Here is an 11,293-nt window from a genome sequence, read left to right as displayed (position 1 = left end):
GAGGAAACTGAGGCATAGTAAAGTTAAGTCACTTGCCCAAAGTCACACGCTGTTAAGAGAAACCTGAATGAATGAATACCAGTCCCCATCTAGATTACATTTTTCCTTAAATTACTGAATCAGAGTTGGGTGACAGCTCTTCTTGTGGCATAACAACTGCGACCCAAGTCCTCTGACTCCCTGGTCCTCCCCAGGTCAGCTCTCTCCCTCTCACTGCCTCAAAGGGACTCTGTCCCCAAACCTAAGCCTAAGATAGAGACTTAAGCCACGAAGGCCTGGGGACCTTAATATAATGGGACCCTTTTGTTTATCAAGGGCTTACTTTCCACCAAGCCCCACATTACACAACAGTCAAGAATGTGATGAGACCCACTGCACAGATGAGGAAACTGAGATGGGGAGGTCATTTATTCCAGGTCAAACACCTAAGTGAAGAAAGTGGGATGCGACCCCCACATCCATCTGGCTCATGAGCCTGAAAGGGAGACAGTAAAACAGCAAAAAGCGACGAGGAGAAACTGTCTGACATTGGCAGGGGGATCATGGACAGTCAACCTCGGTTCATCCCCCAATCACACTCTCCCCAGCGTCCATCTCAGTATCCAGTCAACCACCCTGTGACAGAGACGCACTCACTGATGGTCATCCTAACAGTGTTTGTGGCTATGGGGACTCGGAGGCAACATCACTATCCATCACAAAGGGAACAAACAGTTCATCAAAATGTGGCAGACACAGAGAGAGGAACACTGCATCAGAGTAAAAGCAGGGAATTGGGGGAACACAGAGCAATGTGGACACATCTCTAAAACATAGCCTTCCAGGAAGGTTTGCTGCCCTGGAACAACATGTGACCTATTCGATATGGCTGTCCATGACAGCACTGTGCGAGCTACAAAAAGGTTGGAAACCACCTAAATGTCCAACAAAAGAGGGCCGGTTAAATCATTATGGTACATCCATGCGTTGGAATACTGGGTGACCGTTAAAAAGAACAAGGCAGGGCCGACCGAGTGGTGCGATGGTTAAGAGCTGGCTTGGGACGCCAGAGGGCCCCGGTTCGGATCCCACATATGAGGGCCAGTGACACTGCCCTCCACAGCTAAGATGCTGAACAACAGCTCAACCTGGAGCTGGGCTGCCGTGAGTTGCCGGCGACGGCGTAGGCTGCAGCCCCTGCTGCAGTGGGTTGCCATGGGCTACCGTATGTAGCCAGCAGCCAGCGTGAGCGGCCAGCAGCCACAGTGAGCGGCCGTCCAGAAGCCGGCAACTGATCTGCCTCGCCCGGGAAGAGCGCAATGATGGTGCCAACTTGGGCCAGTGAAGCAACGTCCTCCACAACTAGACCGAAGAACAAAAGGACAGCAACTTGTCTGTTCCCCTTCGCCCAATTCCCCAGCACTGTTCCCTTCCCACCAATACCCCAATAAAAATCTTTAAAAAAAAAAAAAAGAACAAGGCAGCTCTACACTATTGATAGGAGCCATCTCCAAAATACATGATTGAATGAAAAAAACCAAAGGACAGACCAGCGTGGAAAGTGCTACGATGTGTGATATGTATAGATATCGTGTGTGTGTGCTCACACAGACCATCAGAAACAAGGAAAGCTGCTGGGAACTGTGGTGACCTCTGGGGAAGGGAACTGGGGGTGTGAGGGCAGACGTGGGGAGCAGACCAACTTTTCACTATAAAGCCTTTCATACCCTTTGAATTTTGAATGCTGAGTAGATGGTATATATGCAAATTAAATTAAAAATTAGGAAGAAAAATGCACCTAGGCCATAGGGGTGTTGAACTGAGATCATCCACAAGAAAGGTGTCAAGGCATGGGGTCCAAAATAGGGTGAAGAGGGCATCCAGTTGGGGAGGGGGCTGGGAGGCAGGGGGTGTGCAGAGACAGAAAATTGGTAACATATAGGGATTGGTCAAATAAGTAAATATGTTAAAAATATCAGAAGCCTCAAGATTTGTTCAGATTTCGTAGGGCCCTGATCTCTCGTGATCCTCTGAAAGATGCGGAAGAATGTTTTTTCAGCCTGGACGGTGGTTCCAATAAACCTAATAATCTGGGGGGAAAAAAAGAACACCAGAAGCCAATTTTCTCACTGTCGGAAGAGAGTTTCAAATATAGAAAGAGAGATAATTAGAACAAACTCTATAGTGCTGGGCTGGAATGGGAGGTATCAGTGTAAACTCATAGTTTTCAGATAGATAGATGATGATGATAGATAGATAGATAGATAGATAGATAGATAGATAGATAGATAGATAGATAGATAGACAGTCATTAGATACAGAAATAGTACAGATACAAATGTGCTTCTATGAATATACATACAGTCCTTAGCTCTGCCCACTGTGATACCCCAGCAGCAATGAGCACACTTTGTGCTGAGACCTTGGTTTCTAAATACTATTCTCCACTAAAAGGCATCAGGGCTCCTTAGAGAAATGGCTGATTCCAGGGCTGAGGCAGGGAAAGCACTAGATGTGCCTGAAGCACCTCATGCCACAATGATGGTGACATGTCACAAGGGCACAGAAGCCAGCGAAAAGGGGCTCCCTGTGGCCATATATGGGAAAATGTGAACATACAATTAATAACAATAATATACTAAAACCTACTGAATAAAATAAAAAACCATGAGTCCATCCTGATAAAAATAAACGAACCATTGAAAGTTTGATGAGGAACAGGAAATTTATATAGTTTCAAAGTACCTCCCCTCCAGTACTTATCATTACAAAGAGAAAAAAAGTAACTTGCAGATGTGAAATCTGGCAGATAGCTCTTCAATCAAGGGATATAGGTAACACCATCATTCTCATCACAAGGAAAGGAATCATAACTATGTGTGAGGTTAGGGATGTTGACAAAACTTAATAACTTTAATAACATATGCTCGTATACATATATCAAATCATTGTGTTGTACACTTTAAACTTATATGATGTTATATGTCAATTATATCTCAATAAAACTAGGAGGAAAAACAAACACCATCGACAGTGGGACAAAGAAAAGGACACAGCATCACTTCTGTGATTTATCTGCCAAAGATGAATAACCACAAGGAAACGACCGACAAACTCAAAGTGAGGGACATGTTACAAAATAGCTGGCCTGTCATCCTCAAGTGTCAAGTTCATGAGCATCAAGGATAGACTGAGGAGCTGCTCTAGACTACAGGAGACTAAAGAGATGTGACAACTAAATGTAACATGTGATTCTGAACTGGGTCATTTGGACGTTATTAGGACAATTGGTGAACTTGAATGGGTCTGAGTAGATGGCAGTAATATACCGTGTTAATTTGATGGTTATATTATGGTTACATAGAAAATGTCCTTGTTTTGTAGGAACTATATATCGAAGTATTAGGGGATGATAAAGCAACAGTTCAGCAATTTATTCTCCATTCAGGGGGGGAAAATGTTCTTTGCACTGTTTTTGTAACTCTTCTACAAATTTGAGATCTATTTCAGAATAAAAAGTGTTTTTAACTGAATGTGTCCACCCAAATCCATGTATTGAAGTAACCCAATGTGATGGTGTCTGGAGGTGGGGTCTTTGGGAGGTGGTTAGGGTATGAGGGTGGAGCCCTTGTGAACAGGATTGGTGCTCTTATAAGAAGGGTCCCCAGAGGGCTCCCTGGCCCCTTCTGACATATGAGGACACAGTGTCAATCAACCAGGAAGCAGGTCCTCACAAGACACCAAAGCTGCCGGCAAGTTGATCTTGAACTTCTCAGAATCCAGAACGGTGAGAGAGAAATTCCTGTTGTTTATATAAGCCGCCCAGCCTATGGTATTCTGTTAGAGCAGACTGAACTGACTAAGAAAGAAAGTATTTTTAAAACAGAAAAAAAGTAAGAAATAGAATAAGACCCAGGGTTGAATACTATGAACGGGAATTAAAACACATACTCATAGCATTTCCTATGAGTCAGCAAGGCGCTCCTGGGTATATGCCCAATTGATATATGCACATATGTTCACCAAAAGACATGTATTCTAGAATGTTCATCACAGCCCGATTCTAAAGAGCTAAAGGCTGGAAACAACCGAAATGTCCCTTTTAACAATAAAATGGAGAAACACATGGTGTATATCCAAGCAATGGAAATCTATTCAGTAACAAAAAGGAACAAACCCTGATAGGTACACTCAACTTGGATGAATGTTACAGTTACAATATTAACTAAAAGAAGTCAGATACAAAAGATTGCATATTGTGTGAGTCCATTTATATAAACTGCAGAAATGGCAAAAATTCGTGTTTGCTCTTAGAAATCAGGATAATGATGATCCTTGGGATGGGGGGTGGCTAGAAGGGGTATGAGGGGCTCCTGGGGTGCTGGAATGGTCTGTTTCTTGATCTGGATGCTGGTTCCGAGCATGGGTCCATGCAGGGAAATTCTCTGAGCTGTGCACCTATGTTGTGTGCACTTTCCTGTGTGTGTGTATATTTCACTAAGAAGAAAGGACATAACACGAGGCAATGATGCAAAATATAAGGACAGATATCAACTCCATTGGGGTGGGGGTGTGAGAACTGGGTGGGATGGATGCGGGGAGCCAGGTGAAGGGGGAAAATAGAACAAAAGGCAATCGCATCCTAAGAACTGGGGAGTGGGACTAGCTACGTGCTGTGCACCTGTTTCAAGACCAAAGAAATGCAAGGATCCCCGTTATCCATCCGCATGTCCTTACCACGAGAGTCAGCAAGGCAAATTGGACGACCAGTTCCATTTGGCATGAGAGGACAGAGGCCTGGCTTGCGCATGGCAGCCCAGGAAGCCGACTCTGCCCCAGTTCTCTCTCCTCTACAGCCTGCTGACCCCCACCCACCAGTTTCTCTGAAGAGCCTTCCTCCTCCCTAGCCACCTCCGTCCCCTCCAGGGCTCCAGGGCTGGAGCCTGTGCAGCAGGGATCTGGTGGCAGCTATAAAAATAAAAGCTCGCCTGCCCAACTCCCTGGCCTACAGACTCACCTTGCAGAGATCCCAGCTGGGCTGGCCCCAGGCTGGCAGGCAAAGGGCTCAGTGGAGCAGGTGGTGGTGGCGGCAGCATGGGGCAGAGGGGTTATTCGGGGGGGTGGGGTATCTGGTCCCAGCTCAACTGCCATCATGCTCTGTGAGCTGCAGCAAGGACTGACCCTCTCTGTCTCCAAACTGAGGGACTCCTTGGTAGATCGCATATGGAGGACAGGGAGCCGAATTTGAGCTCACTGGAGTTAGCAAAAGAGATTCTGTCCACTCCAAGGGTCTGATTCACGCCTGCCCTGATGCACAATGAGATTTCAGAGTGTCAGGGGAGATATCTGAGGACAGGCAGAAAATTTTCATGGCAGGATGTCTTCATGCATTACTTCTGCAATTGAAATGAATTAAAAGAAATCCTTCCACCACATCTGATGTAAATTATTCTTCCTAAGCAAAGAGCAGGCCCTTGGTTCTGCATGTATGTGCAACAGTGTCAGTAGAATATTCTCAGACAAGGAAGCAAGGAAGCACTGGGGCACCACGAAGAAATGCAGGTCACAAAACAGCTCATACAGGTTGATTCCGTTTTGGCAAATGTATCAGAAATAGATTCAGCTGCCAGTAGCAGGAAGATAAAATGACAGAGACCTCAATAAGCAGAGATTTATTTTTCTATCATGTAAACAAGTCCAGAGCAAGGCAGGCAAGGACCTGTGCGGCTGTTCCCCCACCATCAAGAATCCAAGAGCCTTTTCTCTTCCGGTTTCACCAGCCTCACCATGTGGCTTCCATGCTTCAATATTTGCCTCATGGTTCAAGATGATCCCTGAAGCTCCGGCCATCACACCCGAGTTCCAGGCAAGAAGTAGAAAAAAGCAATGGGGAGTGGGGGAAGGGTTGCACAGGAGGGAGGCAAAAGGGACTGTCTCTCACAGCTGAGTCAGCCCCCATTAAAGAGCTTTCCTGGAAACCTCACCTACAACTACTATTTATAGTTCATTCATCATCCTTAGCTGCAAGGGAAGCTGAGAAATGTAGCCTTACTAGGCTGCTTGCCCCAATAATAAAGGGGGGGTCTCACTGCTAAGGAAGAAGAAGGTAGGTGTAATTGTCAAATAGGCAACATTAGCTGCAGTGAAGAAAAAACACAAAACACATGAATGAAAATTCTGGAAGGAATAACAACTGCCACATACAGAGCACTCTCTCAGCAATCACCCTGTGTGCATTAACCTGTCAAATCTTTACAAAACTCTGAGGAATTTTACTCTCTTCTTGTTACAGATGGGGAAATTGAGGCACGGCGAGATGCAGTCACTTGTCCCAAATCACAGCCAGGAAATGGTGGACTCAGAACTAGAATGCAGGCAGCCAAATTCTAGCATCTGGGCTCTTGACCCACCACAATGGTAATGATGTTATTAATAATAACTAATACTGTGTGCTGGCACTGCTCTGAGCATGTTACATGGGTTAACTCATTTAATCTTCACAACAACCTTATGAGGCAGGTGCTATTATTCCAGTTTATAAATAAGGAGCTGAGGCACAGAGAGGTAAAGCGACTTGCCCAAGGCCACACAGCAAGTGTTAACAGGGTTTATTTCTGGGTAGTAGAATTGTGGGTACTTTTTATGTCTTTTTATTGATATGCTGCATTCTCCAACCCTCCCACCATAATCGTGCATTATTTGGGAAATCAAATAAAAAGAAAACAGCTTCCTACCTGCCCCCCAAATCCCTACCACTCCCACTCCAGAGGCCCCAGAGAGGCCTCCCGCTCCAGCCTCACTTCTCCCCCTCCTCGGTGCCCTCTCCCCTGCAGTCAAGGCTTCCCAAAGAACTCTCCCTCTCTTGGCTCCCAGCCTTTGCTCCTCTGGTACCCGCCTCCTGCCATGCCCTTCCCCTCATTCCTGCCTGGTGAACAGCTCTGCGTGGCTCCAGGCCCTGGGTCAGAGGCTCCTCACCCACAAGGTCTCCTGAGCCCAGGCGGGGGGACCTCCCTGTGCCCTTCACCCACTGCACTTTGCCTCCTCCAGAGGCCAAGCGGCCTGTTGTGTCCCATCAACAAACTTGTCAAGGGCTTTCCAGATGCCAGGCCTTGGCAGGGACACCTAGTCATTCATCCTCAAAGCCTCACCCTGGCCTCCACTGCCCCTGCATGAAGGACACTGCCACCCCTCTGTCCTCCTCGCCCCACTCTACCCCTGGCTGCCTCTACTCTATCCACACTGGCTCTACGCATCTTCCCCAACATGCTGAGCGCTGTCCTGTCTCAGGGCCTTTGCACCTGTTGCCCCTTCTGCCTGAAATGCTCTCTAAATACCCTTCCCAGTCACCCTCTACCACTTCCCCCAAGAGCTTTATCACTATCTGAAATTAGCTTGCTCACTTACTAGTTATTTGTTGTCATCTTTCCACCAGAGTGTCAGCTCCAGGGGCATAGGGACTGTCTTGGGCCCAAAGTAAGTGCTCCCTTGATACTGGCTCAGTATGTGAATGGAAGCCGGGTTGTTCTTGGTCAACAGGTGAGGAAGATTGGCCAAGCATCTTGCCAGAGGTCAGCCAGCAGCAAGGAACAAAGCTTGGAGCGCCCCACTCCATCTCCCCCCTCAAAGGGCATTCAGGTTGTGGTTGGCTCCTTCGGTCTCCCACAGGGCAATGCCTGGCACCCAGGAAAGAGGCTCAGCCTGGGGCTCGAACAGGCCTCGGTTTGAATTCTACCTTTTCTACTTTGTGGGCGAGAGACATCCCTTCTCAAAGCCTCAGGTCCCCGCTCTTTGAAAGGGGACTCCTATTTCTTTGCCTCGGAGGACACCCAGGAAGGCCTCAAACTCCAACAGGCTGGAGCCCCAGAAGTGCCCCAACTCCCAGCTCACTTTGGCTTCCCTCACTCCCCTGCACATAGCCACCGCCAATGAGAGGCTGAAAACCCCCAGCGGGGGGCAGCCAGCCAACTGGGACGGCTGGGACTCCACCACAAGTCACCTAGGAGGCCAGCCAGGGCAAGAAAGGACTAAAGTGGGAAGGCAGAAAAACACAGCAAATGACAGGGCCATCAGGGGATGCAGGAGGCGAAGGCGTCTCAGGTTCAAATGTAAGGCATGAATTCAAGTCTCACATCAGTCATTCCCCAGCTATTGGGCCAGCGACTTTGCCTCTCTGTGCCTCAGTTTCCCCACCCAGGGGAGGGGAATGATAAACAGTACCCATGTCGCTGGGTGATCATGAGGATAACGCACATAAAGTACGTACAATCACGCTGGTGAGGAGTGAACGCTCAATAAACCAAAGCTCGTCCCCCCCTCACACCTCACCTCTCTCAGGCATCTGCTCAGATGCCCATCTCCTAGGAGAGGCCTTCCTGGTCCTCCCCACCCCTCCCTGCCCCCACTTTCCTTCCTTCAGAGTCCTGTCCCCACCTGTCATTATCTTGTTCCAGTTAGTGGATACTGTCTGTCTCTCCCTATAAATTGTGACCTCCACCTTGGTCACCACATATCCCCAGCACCCAGCATTGATCCTGTAGACAGCAGGTGCTCAATGATGCTTGTCGAATAAATTTTAAAAGTAACTGGACAAATGAACGTCTGAGAGATGAGGACAGCACAGTCCCAGGGAGGTCTGGACAGGGCTTCAGGGGAAGAGGAACCATTCTTTAAGTGTTTATGTGGAGTCTGAATTCCATCTGAGGTCCCCCTTGTCTTTCCTACTTCCACCATTCTTAGCTGTGCAACCTTGGACAGGTCACCTCCCCTCTCGGAGCCTGTTTGCTTGGCAGGAAAATGCCAATAACAAAGCCCAGGCCTCCAAGAGGCTGATGAGCTGATGAAACTGGCCAGCATCATCTAAGCACCTGGCCCGGCACCCACAAGTGTCTCCAGCTTTCATTTCTGACACTCACTTTTCTCCCTGGTAAGATCACCAGGCCCTGGGATATTACATAAGATTATGAGGTGTGAATGTGTTTTGTCAGCTCTCCTGTCCTGAACAAACTCTAGTTGGGGTTCCCAGCTAGCCTCAGTGGTCAACCCCACTTAAATGGGTCTGTGGTTAACATGACCAGCCTTCTCAGGCAAATGGAGGATCTAGACAGTCCATCTGCACCAAGGCCTTGGAGTGGTGTATGCACTGAACGCACTGTGTACACACTGAATTTGCACCCTCTATTATTCCCATTCCTCGAGGCATGTCCCTGGCCTCCCGGGCTCCCCTAGTGCTTCACCCCATCCTCGTCTTTCTTGTTTCCCAGCCTTTGGATGGACTGGTCCCTCGTCCCTGCAAGCCTCCTGGCTTAGTGATCCATAGGGTGGGTGTCCCCCAATCTAAGACATTTCCCCGAGTCCTTTGGGCACAGCTCTGTCCACAATGCCCCCATCACAGGCCACCCAGACCATCAGAGCCTTCCACCTGTTAACTATTTTTCCAAGCCCTCTTCGAGGGCAGTCAGATGGACTCAGGTTCAAATCCCCTTTCTATTATTGCTTCCAAACTATGAAAACATGCGCAAGTCACTTAACTATGACACTTGAGGTGCCTGAATTTGGAGCCGGACAAGGCTCGGGATTTGGGGCAGGGGCTAAGATTACAAGCCAGGCTCTCTGCCCCAAGCTTTCCCCAGAGAACCGGAATCTTACAACCGGCTCCACCCCTGCTCTACCTTGAGCACTAACCCCACTTCTGTGGACCTCAGTTTACTTACATAAAATGGGTGTAATACCTCCCATGGAGTGCTTATGTAGATTAAAGCAGGACATGTGTGTAAGGAGCCGTGCTCCACGCTGGCTCTGAGAAAGCTCTCAGCAAGGGCAGCTGGGCGTCACTGTTTGGCCAGGCTGCTCCCCTCTCACCTCCTTTGTGTCCTCTGCAAAATGGGCAGCAGCAGCAGCCACCAGCCAACTCTCAGTGACAAAGGGGAGAGCAGGGATTGGAGAGATTCATTCCTCAATTGTGACCCTCCCCCACCCCAAAGACTGAGCTACCTCCTTCCCTAGGTCCATAGCCCCCAGCAGCCTTTGCCATTCAGCAGGTAAATCCTAGAGGCAGCTGAGCAGGTGTGCTGTCGCTGGTACCGGACTGACTTGGAGGCTCCTGGGTCCCAGGCAGTCACCCGGCTGTCCAGAGCAGAAAGGAGATGTGTGCAGGGCCACATTGGAGGCCCAGAGCCAGAATGAGGTTATCTCTGCCCAGCACTCTGCACAGCCCTCGTGCCACAAACAGGAGATGCTAGCATTAGGGACATGGAGTTTGCCTTGATGCTCAGCTCCATAATGGTGGGGGCTGAGCGTCTGTCCCCCACATTCCAGGCTCCCACAGGGAAAGTACAGCGAGGCTCCCAAAGGGAAAGGGAGGGAAAAAGCATTTCCCATTCTCAAACCACAATATCAACAGCTGCTCCGAAGATCCCAGGGTGCCCCAAGGCCCTTGGCAAACTAATCGATGAGAACCCCCCCCCATTTAAACGCTCCCCCACTGCTGAATTTTTAGGGAAAGGGGACCCCAAACCAGTTTCTTGCCCATAGGGATCTGACAGCCAAAAAACTGCTCTAAAAACAGGCCTTATAATAGTACCCAGCTCTCCAAAGGTGGTTGTGACGTTTAAATGAGATGGGGCAGGTCCAGGGTTTACCGGACGCCTGGCCCCTGGCAAGCGCTCGACACACTCTTACTGCACTACAGACTGGGGTGCCAAATGCCAGGAGCCTCCCAGCGAAAAATAATAACAAGAGCAAAGGCTTATATAACACCTCCTGCGTGCCAGGCACCGCGGGACGCTGTACGTGTATCCACTAACCCCTCTGTCTACATCCTCAACTCTCAGGAATGCCGTCCAGGGCTGGAACGGGGGTGTGGGTGCAATGCGGAGGGGCGGGAGGCCAGGGGGCAGAGACGGCAGAAGCCTTGCCAGGGGCCATTTCTGTCCAAGGGAATCAGAACAGGGGCCCCAAGTGCAAACCTAGGTTCAGCCACCTTGAACAAGCAGGTAAGGCTGGGCCTCAGTGTCCACATCTGGGCCAGGAGGGCAAGTGGTAAGTCTCCCATCCCCAGGAAAGGGACTGGAAGTGCAGGAACCCTTCCCCCCACCTCCGCCTTCTGGACGGCTACTCCCCTCCTGCCAGCCAGCCAGGGACACCCAAACCGGCTAGGGATACACAAACACAAGCTCGCCCACAGGCCCAGGCTCCTCTCTTAAAATATATAAACACACAAAATATTTTTTAAACAGCCCACCCCACCACTACGCTTACCAAAAGAATCTGCCCCAGCTTAGGCTCCACAGGACCCAGACCTGTACTCACTCCTCCA

Source organism: Hipposideros armiger, unplaced genomic scaffold, assembly GCF_001890085.2.
Source record: "Hipposideros armiger isolate ML-2016 unplaced genomic scaffold, ASM189008v1 scaffold_54, whole genome shotgun sequence".
NCBI lineage: Eukaryota > Metazoa > Chordata > Mammalia > Chiroptera > Hipposideridae > Hipposideros > Hipposideros armiger.
The sequence above is the reverse complement of the archived record's forward strand: the minus strand, read 5'-3'. Positions refer to the sequence as shown.